Source organism: Suncus etruscus, chromosome 3 (assembly GCF_024139225.1).
Source record: "Suncus etruscus isolate mSunEtr1 chromosome 3, mSunEtr1.pri.cur, whole genome shotgun sequence".
In the NCBI taxonomy this organism is placed as follows: domain Eukaryota; kingdom Metazoa; phylum Chordata; class Mammalia; order Eulipotyphla; family Soricidae; genus Suncus; species Suncus etruscus.
The window spans coordinates 94,626,616-94,638,979 of NC_064850.1; the positions used below are offsets into that span (position 1 = coordinate 94,626,616).

The window sequence follows — 12,364 nt, forward strand, 5'->3', positions numbered from 1 at the left end:
AATTAATTAATTTGTTTAAATACATACTCCAATGACATTTCTATGCTATTTGCTATACATGTGATGTGAATTCTTTGTATGTTCTTCAATTGCTCAATATCACTATTCTCTCTTGTGTATGTGAATGAGTTTTCTGAAAAGCTATCTATCTATCAACCAATCTATCTATCTATCTATCTATCTATCTATCTATCTATCTCCTGGTCAGGGATACAGGCCATCCTCTCCCTCTCTTAGAAACTGTTCTACTCTCATCTGACACTTCTATCCTACCTTTAGTTGACAGTCAAGACCCTTTTTATGATTCAAGTGGTCTAGTGCTTTTTATTTTTAGAACTACACAAAGGTTTTAAGCAGAGAGTAAGAAAGAGAAACCCTTTGTCTTCTAGTTTTTATAATATTCAAACTGGTCCCAAAAATTAGAACACTGAATTACAAATTAAAACAAAGTCCAAACAAAATAATCAACAAGCTCTTCCAGGCAGGAACAGTTACTTTCATCTTGGCTTTCCCCCAAAAGCTTAATACAAGGACAGTTTGAACTATTCTTCAGAACGGACAGTGCCTGAAGAGATCAGGCCTGAGGGAATTTATGGTCCATGCTGGTGTCCACCAGTTTGCCATTTACCTCCCTAAAATGTACTTCCCTATCCTTTTTCCTATAAAAACTGCTTCTTGGGGGGCTGGAGCAATCATTCAGTGAATAAGGCTTTTGTCTCTCATGCAGCTGATTGGGTTCAATCTCCAAAACCCCAGATGGTCCCCTGAGCCTGAAAATGGGATTCCTGAGTACAAAGACAGCAGTCCTGAGCACCCCATAAACAAACAAAACAAAAATGGGATTCCTGAGTACAAAGACAGCAGTCCTGAGCAGCACATAAAAAAACAAAACTATCTCTTGTGACTGTGCAAACAAGATGGCTTCTTTAAGAACATGATTCTACCATCTTTCAGTAATCAAATAAAACTCATTCTGGCTCATTACTATTGTCATGTCACCATTTCTCTCGATGTCCTCTCACAGCAGTGGAACCAAGCCTTTGTGGTTATAATAAACCTTTAAAAGGCCAAAGAGATAACATGTGGATGAGGTCTCTGTCTTGCATGTGGTCAATCTGTATTTATTCTCCAGTACACCTGGTAACCCAACAAGTTCTGCCAGGAGTAATTAAGCCCCAAACACCACTGGGTATAGCTAAATAATTAATAATAATAATAATATGAAGAAGAAAACTGACCATCTTACTCACGTTACTCTCCTATCTTTCTGTTTCTCTCCAAGGGGCAGAAATATTCTTACCTAGACAATTTCCTGTAAAAAGAATCTGAAGGGCAAAGAAATCTTAACCTGATACCAGGAATTGCAGGAATCCTCATTTGTCTCCATTATTAATTCTATACCTAAATTTGTCCCAAGATAAAATCATAATGCACTCACAATGAGTTTGACCATAGTGAGTATATAATATTATTGACCTTTAGGATAATATTTTTGCTCAAAGGAATTTTTTCTTAGCGAATTTTTGTCTCAGGACAAAACCTTTGCCCTTTTGTCTGAGACAAAAAGTGCAGGAGATTCTACAGCTTGTTGCAGTTCTAAGACCTGTATATTCCCATGTTCTGGCTTTACACAGTGGAGGGTAGGGTAACAGCTGAGATTCCACTTCTTGATCTTCAATTTGGTGCTTCTTTAGTGTGTGTACAGGATTTTATTCTCTGCATCAGTTGCTGCCTGAAGAAAAGAAAAAAAAAGAGAGACATGAAAGAATGAACAAGAAAGAGAGAAGGAAGGAAGGAAGGAAGGAAGGAAGGAAGGAAGGAAGGAAGGAAGGAAGGAAGGAAGGAAGGAAGGAAGGAAGGAAGGAAGGAAGGAAGGAAGGAAGGAAGGAAGGAAGGAAGGAAGGAAGGAAGGAGAGAGAAGGAAGAAAGAAAAGGAGGAAAGAAAGAAGAAAAAGAAGCTGAAACCACAGCAGAGAATTACACCATGAGTCAGCTAAAAAGAATGCAGATTACTCTGCGGTTTGAATGCAACTAACTCACGATGTTAGAGTGACATCTAGAGTTGACATAGTAAAGACCAGATAGTCCAGTACAACAAACTCTACTGTGCTTGTTTTTATAGTTTATCAGTCATTTAACATTGCGTGAACTGCATACATTTTATTTTACTTATTTTATAACTAGTTTTTTGTTCTTCAACAACCTCACCTGGTGTATCAAAAGCGAATATGAGGATCATATTCTTTTTTTTGTTTTGTTTTATTTTGGGGGGGGCCACACCTAAGCACTAAGAAATTGCCCCTGACTTGGGGGGACCACATGGGATGCGGGGGGATCGAACCGAGGTCCTTCCTTGGCTAGTGCTTGCAAGGCAGACACCTTACCTCTAGCGCCACCTCGCCGGATGGCCTCGAGGATCATATTCTTAAATGAACAATCTTAAAATTTTAAAAATCTTAAAAATCTTCTTAAAAATTTTCAAATTTTGTAGAATCCCTGTCTCAAATACAGGCAGAGGGTAGGGGAGGAGGTCAGATGGGAGGCATTGGTGCTGGGGAAGGTTGCACTGGTGAAGGGGGGATCTTTTTTAATAACTGAAACCCAACTACAAACATGTTTGTGATCATGGTGCTTAAATAAAGATATTATTTAAAACATTTTTAAAGGGAAAAATTTTTGGTTTAGGTTCAGACAGATAATATATGGGTAAAGATATATGGGTCCACCCTTGCAGGTGGACCGCCCCAGTTCAATTCGAAACACTTTGTATGGTTTACGAAGTGCTGCTAAGAGCAACACTGAAACACAGAGCCCCTAGAGTAAACCATGAGTGTTACTGATCCTACCCAAATCAATTATTGTACCCCACCCTAGGGTGTGACCTGGTGATAGTATATTGGATTATTCCTTAGTGGTATTCTGCTCCCACCTAGGACGGTACCTGATCCTTATCAATAAAAGCAAGGGTCTGAGGAAGGGTCTTCTTCCACTGAGCTGCACTCAATCTTAGGAGCAGAAAGATTTTGTGGTTTGAATTCCTTGCTTAAGCACTGAATTTCCTGAACCCATTCGTGTACCTTTTCACTGTGTGAATTATTTTCTGTGGATCTCTACAACTGAAACTGTTTCCCCTGAACTAATCGGACAGGGGAATGGGAACTGCCTTCCCTGTCTGGGAGCTTAGTGGGACTCAAACCTTTTTTTTTTTTTTTTTTTGGTTTTTGGGCCACACCCTGTGCCGCTCAGGGGTTACTCCTGGCTATGCGCTCAGAAGTTGCTCCTGGCTTCTTGGGGGACCATATGGGACACCGGGGGATCGAACCGCGGTCCGTCCTAGGCTAGCGCAGGCAAGGCAGGCACCTTACCTCCAGCGCCACCGCCCGGCCCGGGACTCAAACCTTAATCAATCTCCTAGAGAACATGACACTTCACCTGAACACAGCCAAGTATACCTCAGACCCCCCAAAAAACAACAACATAATTTACTTTAAATAAGGCTGCATTCTTCAGAAAGTCTATCAGAAAGGGGTGAGCATGAACAACATTGCTGTAGTCACAGAGAATTGTGCACTGAGCAGTTTTCAAGCCACTGTGTTCTGAGAAATCACAAGAGAAAAATGATACCCAGATATTAAAGAAGAAAAATCAAACAAGTCTATTCAACCAAGACCAAATAGTGGCATTGTGGCATGTATAAATAACGCATGGCCTAGTTACCAGGAATCCATCCTGGCAGTGAGGTGCCATCTGAGAAGAAATCTTGTAGAAGCCCCAACAAGTCTGTCCATTCAGGCCTGGGACTCCAGGCCTGCAGCAGTGATGAGGTACTTCTCTGTAGAGTTCCAGAGACTTACTACTAAATGCTGATTTGCTGGTGATATTCCTTCTACAAAGATATGATTTTGCCATTTGACATGTTTTGGCCAAAGGGTGAGGCAAAGGATGAAAAGCATTTTCCACTGGAGTTTACTTTCTTGGAACCCCATCATCTTGTGAAGAAATGTGAACCTTAGTCTATCAGGGGCAATTGGTTCAGCCATAGTGAAGAAAAAACTTCAGTTGTATGTAATTGAAATCTTCTTGAACCAACCAAGTTGAGACAAACAATACATAATGATACATGATGGTATATGAAGCTTACACACATACAAAAAAAAAACCCCAAGAGCATAGGAACTAACCAACCAAGTTCTGCACAAAATACAAAAAAATAGCACTTCCCAAAAAGAAAAAAGTTTTAGTTTTTAACCATGTAAATTTTGACTAGTTGCAAGAAAATGCTAAAAAAATACATGTGAATCACCAAGCTAAATGTGCTTTATACCAATTATATGAGTGAAAAGTACTGGATTGTATGCAAAGTATTATTAATAGAACTTCATAAGTGTCTATATTTTGAAAAGGATAGTGATAATCAACAATGAGGAATTCATAAGGTTATTGGAGCTGAGATATCATGAAAATTATAGAAATCCATTGTCTATACAGATCAGAAGACAAGTTGTGGGGCTGGAGCGATAGCACAGTAATAGGGTGTTTGCCTTGCATGCAGCCGATATAGGAAGGATGATGGCTCAAATCCCAGCATCCCATATGGTCCCCCATGCCTGCCAGGAGCGATTTCTAAGCACAGAGCCAGGAGTAACCCCTGAGCGCTGCTGGATGTGACCCAAACCCCCCCAAAGAAAGGAAAAAGAAAACAAGTTTTAAGTCTTTTACTTAATAAATAAATCTTGTACATGTTATAAGCATTTCACTGTGCTTTCTTTCTATTATGATAATTTGGTAGCATCAACTGTATGAGAAAGTCTGTTTTCTATTTTATATATATAAGAAACTTAATGAATGACTATTAAGAGAAAATATCACATTGAGGAAAAAATACTCACTGCTATTATTAGTGCTATAGTCTCCAAAAGACTGAAAAATCAATAGTAACACGTAGAATAGTGATGCTTGAAACAAAGAGATTCTATGTTGCATTTGTTGTAAGTTTGCTGAATTTCCTCAAAAATATTTTGGAAATAAGTATTGCCAAAATTGTGATAGAATATATAGTACATGGCAAAAGAAAAGATACCTAATTAATAAAAAGCAAAACAAAGACAATATATATAGGGCTGGAGAGATCATATGAAGAAAGAGTAAATATGTTGTACTTGGATCCCTGGCATTATCTGATCAACTAAGTATGACTGGGAATGAACACCCAGGACAAAGCCAGGAGTAACCCACAATCATACCAGATATAACATAAACTTCCTCCCTACACCACACAATTTTGGTTTTAAAATAGATTTTCTCTGGTCCAGAGAAATTGTACAGAAGAAAAGCTTTGCCTTACATACAGCCAACCCACATTAGATCCCCAGCATGACATATTGTCCCCCGAGCAGTAATGTCTGCTGAATAACTAGGAATATTCTCTGAGCACAGAGCCTTGGGTATCACTGGATGTGGTCCCCAAACTAAAATAAACTGTTCTTTATGATGAACTAATGTTTGATTTGTACATCTTATATACAAAATATAAGTATATATACAAATATATATTTATATTTGTTATTTAGTATATATTTAATATTTTATACATCATAATACAAATATGAGTATATATCATATGCACATGTATACAAATGTGATATGTATTCTAGGTATAACATACATATATATAATGCCATATATGTACATAATGTATAACATACATGAACATTATATATGCATATATAAATATATGCATTTATAATAATATTATATATGTACATACATAAGTATATTTTTAATAAATGCCTGTATTCTTTACTAGTTTTTAAAAATTCTCAGGCAGGAGGGAGGGTGGGAGAAAAAAATTCTCAGATGACAATAGAGCACTAGCTCTGTATGTGTAATGAACTAGATCCTAACCCCTGTATTGCAAAAAAGTAAAATAAAATAAAATAAAATCTTTAGGGGACTGGAGAGAAAGTACAATGGGTATGATGTGACCAACCCAGGCTTATTTCCCAGCATACCATATGATCCCTCAAACATAAGTAGGAGTAATTCTTGAGTGTAGAACCAGGAGCAAATCTTGAACATCTCCAGGTATGCTCCAAAAAAGCAAAGTACATAAATAAGTAAATAAATAAAACCTTTGAAGTCGTTGGTTGGGATAGTGAAAACTATATATTCTAAAGTATCAATGAGTAGCATTTTCCTCTAACTTCACCATTCCTCCATTCCATTAGGCTGTCAAAGATTCTAATTAAGTCATTATACATGGGGATCTATATAATTGTTTGAGGTCAGGAGAATGTGACCTATTTTCCTGCCCAAACAGGTCACCTCTTATTGGGATGTTGTTCAGGATCCAGCAGAAGTTTGAGTCCTGCCTCTATAAATTTCCTTTTTATAAAAATAAAAATTTCTGTGAGAATAAAATGAAAGTGGGGAGGAAATTACAGGCTGAGAGTTTGTTGAAACTGTCTTTTGATTTCATGTGCCCTCACATAAAGCATCTACCTCTTATCACGCTGCACTTGGGGGACAGAGAGGCAGACTCCCCAACTGTACCCAGGAGCCTGGGACCACTCCCAATGGTATTGGCTGGGTGGTACTAGGCATCATGTTGAGAGCTGGGGGCTGATAATGCAGTGCTCCTGGACACAGCCTGCAGGGCCCTAGGAGGCACCAGGTGAAGCTCAGGGGTCTCTTTCTCCTGCATGGTTCTAGGATCTCTATTGGAGTAACCAACAATGACTCTCTTAGTCAGCCAAATACTACACAGGATCAATGAAGCCCCATTATTCACTAGGACAAATGAATGAGCATGTTCTTAAGAGCCGTTTTTAGCAGCATCTTTCTCCAAGGTCAGGGAGATGATTCAAAGGATGGGACTTGTGCTTTACCTGTGGGAGTCCTGGGTTTGAGTCCCAGCACCAGAGTCCCCAGAGCCCCACCAAGAGAGGATCATGAGCCTATTAGCACCACTGGAGATAGTCAAAACATAGAAACCTAAAGAGTCCTGCAGTATCAGCTTAACCCAAACCTTTCACCCTTAGCATCTGATCATTGTCCTCCTCTGCCATGCTCCGCCAGATCTCCAAGCAATAGCTGATCCTCAGCCTATCTTTACTAAGCATTCTATTTCATTCCTTAATCCCATTCTGAGTTGTTCCCAGTTCTTGTCTACAAATTCTCACTGTCATTATTTTCAGAGTTGAGTGCATGGTTTTTCCCTTGCTGCAAACCCCACTCATAGTCCTTACCTCATCACAGCAACCCAAATTAATTTTTTTCTTTATTTCTTTTTTTTTTTTTTTTTTTTTAGGAGAGATGAGATGAGGGTGGAGAACATATCAGAAGGCTCAGGACTTATTCCTGGCTCTGTGTTCAGGGCTCACTCCTGGAAGTACTGGAGGGGGGTTAACCATAAGCAATCTCCAGCACCTTAGACTGTACTACTATTCATCCTCAGTATTATTGTTTGAATAATTAACAAAATATATTTTTCGTTAACAGGCCCCAAGAAAGTTTACAGAACATAGGCTTGAGGCACATGTACTATTTGCAAACCAAAAAAAAAAAAAAAAGATCTTAAGGCCAAACTGTGTCCTCAGGATTCTGCTGCCCCATTGCTTCTTTTATGCTATTGGAATCTGTGCTGATGATCCTGTGGAAACCAAAGGCCGAAGAATTGTCTTTAATCACCGGCTTGTCTGGTTACTAGAAAAGACTCGGAGAATGAATGGCTATGGAACAAGGATCTGTGATTATTTCTGCTCCCAGATGATGCAGCCAGTATCAAAAAGAGCTTCCCACATCTAGAAAATGTAGGTCTCATGCTGGGCCAGATATTTCAGTAAATCATAAGGGCACTAGCAGCAGATTTGAAAAAGTTATTTAGGAAAAGCAGATTTATCTCCATTGATGTGTGTTGCCTTGTTTTCTTTTCTGACAATCAGAACAGTGTTCTCTGACACTGCAAGTCAATTTGTAATCCTGGAAAACAACAAATATGACAAATGGGATGGCTCAAAACAGAAACTATGGAGGTTAAAGTAGAAGGAATCTTTTCTACTTCATTTTACAACTGGTCAGTTTAATCTCTCCAACAACCTCCGTCTTTCTTTCCTCCAAAGGAAATTACTTTGTTAACAGAAAACTAAAGAAATTTTGGATATTCTTTTTGTTATTGTTCTTGTAACATTTTTAAACTTTATTTATTACCATGGCTTACAAAATTGTTTAGAATATAGTTGTTTCAAGGATTCGATATTTTAACATCAGTCCTACAACCAGGTTGATCTTCCTCCACCACTGTCCCCAGTTTTCCACCCACCCTGCCCCCTAAGCAAGTAAAAACTATTTTATATTGCTTGTTCCAACAAAATTGTATTATCAAAAAATACTTCAGTAAAAGAAAATTTGTGAAAAATGCATCACACAGTGGAGTCATTCAAGTCATTGTCTGAGGGTTTCCTAAACTGCCCATTGCTAGCTGAGCATCTTGTGTTGTTTGTGTTTATTGAGCTTAATTGAAAAATGTTCCTTTCCCATCTAATTTGGTGTGCTGCTACTGGGTATTGGTACTGATGTATCATAGGTCTGCCCAGCAGCTCCAGGGCCTGTGGAAATGGCCTCATAAGTTTCTCATAAATATCAAGTTGATGCTCAAAGGCAGATAGAGTTGTTCACTATTGTGTCAATAGTCAGTAGTCCCAGGCTCTGTCTATTATAGTGTCTACCATTCTCATTTCACCTCTTATCCCATGTAGGAGCTCCAAAGCCTGCTATCATAATTACATTCCAGGGTATAAAATAGGAAAGGGAAGGACTAAAAATACAATACACTCCTTTTCTTTGCTGCAAGTGTAGTAAGTTTTTCATGTATGTTTCTCCAGAATGCAGTAGCACAATTCTCATCAAGTGTCAGATCCTATCTAAAATATTTCTATGCACAGCTAAAATCAAGGGATTCTAGTATCAAGGGTGAACATGTGTACCGCAAACCATCAGTGCTCTGCTCTATAACTTGTTTAATAATCTAGGTTTTTTGGATGACATGGAACAGTGACTCTAAAACTCATCTTGGAGGCGAGGCACCCAGAAATCAAGGTACAAATATGACTTTCAGTTGTCCAATATTAGTGTTTATTTCCTGGAACACTAGACTCACAAGATTGAGGAAAAAATAGAATACTACAGTCAGATATATTTGGAAAGTGTTATAACCACGTCTTTTCCTAGAGAATACATTTTTATTTTTAAGGCTGAGAAAATAGTTTATAACTGTGTTAAACTGAAGTCTCCTTTGTGTGTAAGCCAAAAATTTCATGGATTTAGTGCACCTCAAAATACACATTGTAAGACAGATTTAATTTCAGCCTCCAAACTGGGAGCACCTTATTAACAAAAAAATCACATAATTTTAAAAGTTCAATTATAAAGTCTGTATTCCAAATAAAACAAGCTCTGGGCTTAAGAGTAATTAAATACTTCTAAGTCTCTTGCTTTATATGGATGTATAAGTGTGTTTCTCTCATCTTTTCCTACAAAAGTAGCAGTTAAAATATTTTTGTAAAAATATGAGGAAAAACCTTACAAGAGCTCTATTGATTGATTAAATTCCTCCAGGAGTGGTGAAAATTCCCCCACTGATCCGTGAATAAAACATTATAGCCTGTGTCACAAAAAAATCTATAGGAGAATAGAGCAGGAAAAAAATTTTCCAATGCTGGGATCAAACTCAGGGCCTACCAGGAGCTCTACCTTACTTTTCTATTCTATTCATTTCTTTTTTTTTTTTAAATATGGAACGCTTCATGAATTTGCATGTCATCCTTGTGCATGGGCCATGCTAATGTTCTCTGTATCGCTCCAATTTTAGTATATGTGCTGCTGAAGCGAGCACTATTCATTTATTTTTTTATCAGTGATTTTCTAAGACAGTTTCAGCTTTCAGATACCTGTGGTCTATTTTCAAGAGCAAAACATATAAAATAAGCTCTTTTGAAGATTTCCCCCAGATAACAATACTGTACATTAATATCTATGTCCTTTTATACGTTATCTCTCAAAAAATATTTCAATAAACAAATATCTACTTGTGGGATAACACCCATTCCAGAATAATTCAAAATCCTGTACTTAGAGAGATTTGGAAAGTCTGGGAAGGCAGTGGTGTTGGGGAAGGGACTGTCCTTGGAAGTCTACTGAATGAAGAGAGTATATCTTCCCTCACAAGTGAGGAGAGGCCACCAGCTTCCTCACTAGTTGGGTCCAAGTCCAGATGCATCTGAGCAGAATCCAGGCTCACATGCTGGTTCAGACATATCCTACCTGTTTCCTGGACACTTTGAAGCCCACAAGGAGTTTTTCTGAATGTTGCTATAAGTCTACCAACTGGGTAATAACATTCTCTCATCTGTACCCTTAGGGCCAGTAGTCCTTTGCACATATAACAGCTTGGACCATGTTTGATTTTTTAACTTTATTTATTGATTGATTAATGGATTGATTGATTTTTGGGGCCATCACCCAGCAGTGGTTACTCCTGGCTCTGCACTCAGAAATCACCCCTGGCAGGCTGGGGGACCATTTGGGATGTCAGGAATCAAACTGGGTCCCTTCCAGGTTGGCCATAAGCAAAACAAAGGCCCTGTCACTGCCCACTGTGTTATCTCTCTGTCCCCCCTTGTTTAATTAATAAATACTACCTAGTCAGGTCTGAGCAGCACCATGCACTAGACACACATGTCTACAGTGTGATTCAAGAATGTTCACATGATGCAAGGCCAAGGAGACTTTAAATATTCTCACATTGCTTCATAAAAGTTTTTTTTCCTAAGAAGTACAAAATATGGTATACAATTGGGATATTGCCAAAATATACAGGACTCTGGACCCATAAGTATGTACCATTTATATAAGTAACTTTAATCCAGGATTTATTAACTTCTTGTAACTGTGGTCAGTGTGAATACTCCCACCTCAGGGTAAACTGATAAAGATGATATCACTAGAATTAGTAAGCTCAAGTGAAATTCCAGCAGCACATATTGTCCTCCTCTAGAGGGGTCCCTGAGCACAGTCCCACAAGTAAACACCAAGCACTTCTAGATGTGGTCCCAAAATAAATACGAAACATTTTTTTATTCTTATAGAAATTGCCTAAAGACACCCAAGGAGATGCCTGGTCTAAGAAGCCTGTTACTGATGGTGTTCAGGGGAGGTGGTTTACTGGTTTGGTTTGGGTTCAAGTTGATTGTGCTCTTTTATGCTTAATTAGGTTATTTCTTTTTCCCCGTGTTGCCAGCCATCTTAGAGGAGAGCGCTGAATGTGCAAGGAGGTTGAAGACAAGCAGAAAAAGAAAGTGCTGAGACTGAGCATGAGGTGAGCAGGGTCAGAGAGCTGCAGGACAGCCTGTCCTCTTTATTGACTAGCGCAGACAGCCAACAGCCTGCAGAGAATATTAAAGGGAAGGATAGACTCCTATAAACAAAAATCAATGGTTGATGACTTGGCACTTCAACAATGTAGGTGACAGTACAGAAACTGAGTGAGCAGAGTAGATCACAGAACAAGAATTTTCTCTTGTGCTGGGGTGACTAATACAAGGGCAGTGTGATACCCACTGGGAAATCAGAACTGCACCAAAATGGATTTCAAGACTGACTTACACCTGCAAGTGGTTCTCTAGAGTCCTTGAAAACAATCTTAGCCTGTCTTTCCACCTTATGAAGTCATTATTCCTGCCTCATGGAAATCCTAAAAGATTAGCAGGATAATTTATGTAAAGTTTTAATAAAATACCATGTAAGTCATTGTTTTCAATATACCATGTGTACATTTTATATGTTAATGTATTTATGAAAGACATTAATTATTAATAAATAATTGATAGTATCAAGTACACCCTAGTTAGAATTTGGAAACTATTTCCTTAATGTAGATTTAAAATTGCTACATTCTTTATAATTTACTACATATAAATCTTTTTACAAATAATAAAATTCTCATATAAAGTACGAGTTCAGTATTTAAAAATAAATTGTGTTGTCTTCATAATATCTTGAGGAAAAAACTTTCAAAAATGCAGCAAATTTTTTTCAAAAATGTAAAATTATGCAAGCCATGTGTTAGTAGCTATGTACTACAAAATGAGTTTTTTTCCCTAATAGTGCTTTGGTAGGGAGTTGAAAAGTAATGATTTGGAAAGCTATTCAACAACACAGCTTATTTCCACCCCAAAATATGTATCTCTTCAAGGAACTTTTGCTCAGAAGACAAGAAAATATATCTGAAAATCCTTAATGAGAAATTTCTAATAGAAAATAATTCCAAGCCAGAGTGATAGCACAGCAGGTAGGATGTTTTGCCTTG

The 12,364-nt window shown here is 38.1% G+C and overlaps 1 non-coding gene across 1 annotated transcript; it reads right to left on the bottom strand.

The window, feature by feature from the left end:
- Positions 1–9,785: 9,785 nt before the first annotated feature.
- LOC126004672 (U6 spliceosomal RNA) lies at positions 9,786–9,892 on the bottom strand. The gene has a single exon (XR_007493937.1). It is a non-coding gene; the product is annotated as a U6 spliceosomal RNA (small nuclear RNA).
- Between the last annotated feature and the right edge of the window lie 2,472 nt (positions 9,893–12,364).